Source organism: Echinops telfairi, unplaced genomic scaffold (assembly GCF_000313985.2).
Source record: "Echinops telfairi isolate 266 unplaced genomic scaffold, ASM31398v2 ScPeMD7_1;HRSCAF=3_0, whole genome shotgun sequence".
In the NCBI taxonomy this organism is placed as follows: Eukaryota; Metazoa; Chordata; class Mammalia; order Afrosoricida; family Tenrecidae; genus Echinops; species Echinops telfairi.
In genome coordinates this window covers 92,206,604-92,212,392 of record NW_022103896.1, presented here as the reverse complement: position 1 = coordinate 92,212,392, position 5,789 = coordinate 92,206,604, and positions in this window count along the sequence as shown.

Sequence of the window (5,789 nt, the reverse complement as noted above, 5' to 3'; positions counted from 1 at the left end):
CTGTTTGCCTAGCCATGACCTAAGAATTGGTCAATGGTGAGCGTCCACAGGTTTGGATTTTTACTGATTCACAGTCATTAGCCCATAGCCTGGCTATCGTCATGCGAGTGGGCAATGGAAAACTGAATTATTGAAGGAACACCTATGTGGGTCAAGGACTTATGGAAATCAATATGGAAATTTAAAGGAAGCATCAGAGGAGGACATTTCAAGGACCGTCTTATAAGCCCCCTTTCTGGACCGAAGGTGATGGGAACCAGCAAGTGGACATGTTGGTATATTCTCTTGAGGTGACCAATTGAGCCCCTGAAGTGAGTGGACATGGACTGCTGCAGCAATGGGCTGGAACTATACACATCCCTCTTATACCCTCTGAAGAAAAAAAATTTTTTTTGATGCTAATGAGGAGTGTTCTGTCTGCTATCAGGAAAGACATAGTTCGAAAGTAGCTATAGATTTCTGGGGGGGGGGGAGATTCTACATATGCCTGGCAAAACTGATTACATTGTATCAATAATACCACTGACACCAGGTGGCTACAAATGGATCCTCACAGAAATATACACTCCACACTGGGCTTTGCATATCCAATAATACGTACAGATGTTAAAAACACCATCAAGCAAAAAAGGGGTTAGAACAAAAGATAATGTTCCAGTTTAGACCACCAAGTTAAATCTCCTCAGACCAAGGAGCACACTTTACAGTCAACAGGGTTCAGTCATAGATCAAGCAACATCATATTATGTGGACATATCGTAATGCATACTACCCTCAAAGTAATGGCTTGGTAGAAAATTGAAATGGGCAGCTGAAACATTTTTTATCCAAAAAAGGATTGGGGAAAATAATGGTATGAGGGGTTGGCTTTCATGTCTTCATAAGTGTGTTTTCACACTCACTATGAGAGGAACAAAGGAAAGACCACAACTGGTTAGATCCTTACGTTTCTCAGGAGGGCCTGGGCGAGAGGGAGTGGAGAGGATGCTGGTGCCATTGTGAAGTTCTTCCCACCCCGCACCCGCCCCGCCCACCAGTTGTTGTGGTCCCAGGACCAGGGATGTAGCTTTGAGTTCCAGAAGTAGGGGTGATCTCTCAGCAAGAGACCATAACTTTACTTCTGAACTTTTCTGTGAGAAATCCCAAGGGCCTTATGGGATGGTTTGTACCTTCTCCTCACTTGGGAAAACTTGAGTTGACTATGAAAAATGTGGTATTTCCTAGTGATTGAGACCGTCCACTGGTCTGGCACCTATGTAATCCCACCCAGGATGGGAACGGACTGAGTGAGAAGCACTTGTTGACTGGTCTGGCTGTGAGAAATCTGGTCTGGCACCGCGGCTTTCCTTTCCCAAGGTGAGAAAGCTTGGGTAAAAATAATCGAAAATCGAATCAAGGAGAAACAATAGCTAAAAGTGAAGGAATGCAAAAATGAATTATGCCACGGGGTAAACCTAACATTATGCTTATTCCTTGAGAGAGATCAGAGCAAGGGAATAATCTTCTTTCAGTTTAAATATGGCTTGGTTAGAAGAGCCAGGGGGTGGCCTGAGTTGGGGTCAATTAACATGATCCTTTTAGCCACCCAGGAGCCCTGGTGGCATAGTTGTTACACATTGGGTTGCTAACCAAAAGGTTAACCGTTTGAAACCACCAGCTGCTTCCGAGGGGCAAGACCAAGCTTTCTACTCCGGTAAAGACTTTTTTGGAAACCCACAGGGGCAGTTCTACTCTGCCCCCTAGCGTCACTATGAGTCAGAATCGACTCGATGACAGTGAGGTATTTTGTTTTTTTTCTTTTGGTTTACTAGCTAGAATTCTTTTTTTGCTTTTTTTTTTTCAGCCATAGTTCTTTAAGTGATATAATTCTGGATTCCATCTGCCTCTGGCGATAATCCCAATTTGAAGCCATTTTCCACTAAACCAATGGACAGGATTAGGGTGAAATTAGAACCTGACTTTAGTAGAGTATGAACCAAGCCACCTCCTTCATTTCCTTTGGGGCATCTTTAAGATTCCACCTTAGTAGATTGTGTAACCAAGCCACATCATTTGTGTTCTTGAGGCACCTTTAAGATCCCACTTTAGTAGAAGGTGTGAATCCAGCCACACAGTTTCCTTGGGGACATCTTTGACTCTACATTAGCAGTTGGTGTAATTTAAGACACCACCTTTTGTTTTCCTTGGATACATACTGGTACCACTGTCCAGTTCAAATAGACGGCACCTCACCTGGAAAGCCATAACTTCTATTTCCTGCCTGAGCTGAGGTAGAAGGAAGAAGATCTGCTGTGACTTTTGGACATTTTTAGCTTCTATCTCTGAACTCTGCATTTAGCTTACCTCTGCTTGACCTTCAGATTTTGGACTGAACAGCACCCCCCATGACGTGAGACATTTCGTCAAAGTGTCAGGAATTTCTGTGGGATGTTTCAGCAAATGACAGAACCCAGGGACATGAGGGAATATATTCAAGGGAGGTGTGGGTGGGGTGGGGTGGGAAATGGAGCAGAGCAGCATCTTGGAAGAGCTGGATATTTGGGACATCTTCAATCTCTTGGGGCTGTTATTATTAGGTGCCATCAAGTTGACTCAGACTCATAATGACCTTTTTTTACAAAAGAACAAAATACTTCCTGATCTCATACCATCCTCAAAGTTGTTCATGTTTGAGCCCATTGTAGAAGCCACTGTGTTAATCTAGCTTGTTGAGCATCTGTCTCTTTTTTTGCTACTCCGCTGGTTTACCAGGCATGCTATCCTTCTGCATGGACTGATTTCTACTGACAACTTGTTCAAAGTAGATGAACTACGTCTCACCATTCTTACCTATAGGGAGCATTTGGGATGTCCTCCTTCTGAGACAGATTTGTTTGGTCTCTTGGCGGCGGTCCATGGCGCTTTCAATATTCTCCCCGCCTCCCCCATGTTTTATTTGGAATAAGGTGTTGCATGTGTGAACTGGAACTAGTACAATTACTTCTGGACTTACTCTCATACTCATGGCATTTTATTTTTTAACAGTTTTATTAGCATTTCATCTATACGTCATTCAATTCAATCCTATCAAGAAGAGTTCAATAATTATTAACACAGTCAATTCTAAAGCATTTTCTGCTTCCTTGTACTCATTGTTATTCATGTACTTATTGTTTTCTAATTGTGGCAAAAAATCTACACAACAAAAATTCTCCAATTCAACAACTTTTACATGTTTGAAAACTTTTACCAATTCAGTGCCATTGGTTTTACTCTTCGTGTTGTACAACCATTATTTATATCCTTTTCCAAATTATTTTACCACCATTAACATAAACTCAGTGCCCCTAAGCAAAAACTCTTTCTTCTTTACCCATGGTAGCCATATGTATGTTTGTTTTTTAGTAGTTTTCTTGATATAGTATTCACATAGCATACATTCCTTGGTTATATTGCTTTTAAAAAGAGTTGTATACACATCATCACAATCAGTTTTAATGCTCCCTCATCCTCAGTATTCTTTGCTAGCACCATATGTATCTATTCTTCTTTGGTCTTCCTATTCAATGTCTGTCACATGCATATGAGGCAAATGAAAATATCACTATTGGGTCAGGACCACCTTAGTCCTCAAAGTAATAACCTTGCTTTTCAACACTTTAAAGAGGTCTTGGGAAGATTTACCTAATGCCATGAGCCATTTGTTCTTTTGACTGCTGCTTCCGTGTACATTGATTGTGGATCCATATTCTAAAGAAAGATGGCTCAACAGAATGTGCAAATCCCATAACAATGCCATTCATCTCATGCAAGTAATATTTTGCTGAAGATCGTCCAGAAATGTTTGCAGAGGTTCCGGCCAGATTCAGATGACGTTAGAAGGACTTTGGCTGAAAGTAGAGAACACTAGAAAGATGTTGTCTTAATATGCAAAAGTATCCAACTTTGTGGATCAAAGCAAAGTTTGGATAGCCTTGAGAAGATTGAGAAGCCTAGAACACTTCATTGCGTTCATGTGGAACCTGTTAGTGGATCAAGAGGCAGTTGTGTGAACAGAACAATAGGGAATACTGTATGGTTTAAAGTTAGGAAAGAAGAAAAAGTCAGAAAAGGTGTGTGACAGCATTGTATCCTTTCACCATACTTATTCAACCTGTATGCTGAGCAATTAAGAAAAAAAGCTGGACTATATGAAGAGAAATGTGGCATTAATGTTGGAGGAAAGCTTCTATGCAAACTTGCTGGCTGGAAGTGAGAACTTGAAGCACTTGCTGATGATTGTAGCCTTTAGCATGGATTACAACTAAATGTGAAGAAAACAAAAATCCTCACAACTGGACCAATGGGTAATATGATAAACGGAGAAAAGGTTGATGTTGCCAAGTATTTTGTCCTGCTTGGATCCTTGGAGATAGTTTGGGATAAATTCTTCTAGAACAAATTACTGCCACAGGAGGGCTGGATGTAAATAAGCACATCGCTTTTCAACTCTTGGGTTTCTAAATGATTCATTCTGAGATACACTATATAGAACAAAACCGATTTTTGTTAAAGCATATTAAGCATATAGTTATTAACCTCTTTTTAATAGCAATTGCTGCAGAGCTTTTGAATAGAACACATTAAAGGATCTCCTTCCAGAAGCTTTGAAGGCAATAGTAAGATTTAAGTCCTTAAGAGGAGCTCTAGCAGGCTAAGGAAAACGAAAACAAAAGATGGGCCATTTCACAATGGGAACTAGGAAGGGGGCATTCATATGTTGTAAGAGCTTTAATTTTAAAAGGTAGCTTAAAAAACAATAAATAAATAAAAGGTAACTTTTGTGATTATCTTACATTTAAGGGCACTTGTAGTGCCTGCCATTTTAGATGTTTAGGCCACGTGTAAGAAGAAAAATGATATACCAAGGTTTCAAGCCATATCTGGGAATACTACTATAGACTTAATTCTACTATATAACAGGTAGATCTATGAGGTACCCGTTTAAGTGTACAAGGATACTCACATAGTATGCCCTTTATTTCCCACCCCTTCCAAAATGGGATAAGCTGTTTTCGGTATTTGTATATTTGCGTGGGCTCAACCAGAAGTCTGAGGTTTTTTTTTTAACGTTAAATTAAATAACAGAATTACAATTATGACCGAGAGTGCAATATGATAAATTTAAAGACTATTAAATATTTCAGAAGGTAAATTAGTGCTTTTATTTCTTGAAGTAGCGGAGTGGCCATGCCTTTATTATTTCCCTGACTACTGGTCATGGCAACTTGAGTTTTAAGCCCCTCAACCAAACGTTCTTTTGCCAGATACCAACTACAGGCAGCGTGGAGTCGTTGGCGGGTACACAGCCCGTGCAGGACGTGTCGGAGCTCGGGGAGAGTTCTTCACTTGCCTCCCTGCTGGCCTTGGCCAGAGATCGCTGTGGAGGCGCTAGGAAAAAGCGATTTTTGCAGCTGGTTGTCCTGCGGAAGGCACATTAGCCAAAGCCCAGGGTTTTCAGAGCGTCTGCCCGGCACACTCCAACATCCCTGCAGACAGTCCTTTTACAGGGAGGTTTGCTATCGCGGAGGGGCCCTTAAGCTGGCCGGGCGCCCCTGCATTGTGGGCTGCTCTGCACCTGCAGCCGGGCAGCGAAGCACTTTCTCTCCCTGCCTTGTTGGGTGTGGCCGACTGGGCCCCAGCAGCACCTTCTCTTAGCTCCAGGGCTGGGGAGGCCGTGGACTTCGGGCGCCAGCCCGCGGCCAGAAAGCCCTGCCTGCACTCGGGCGCGCGTTCTTCTCTCCCTTCACCTTTGATCCCAGCCCGCGGCC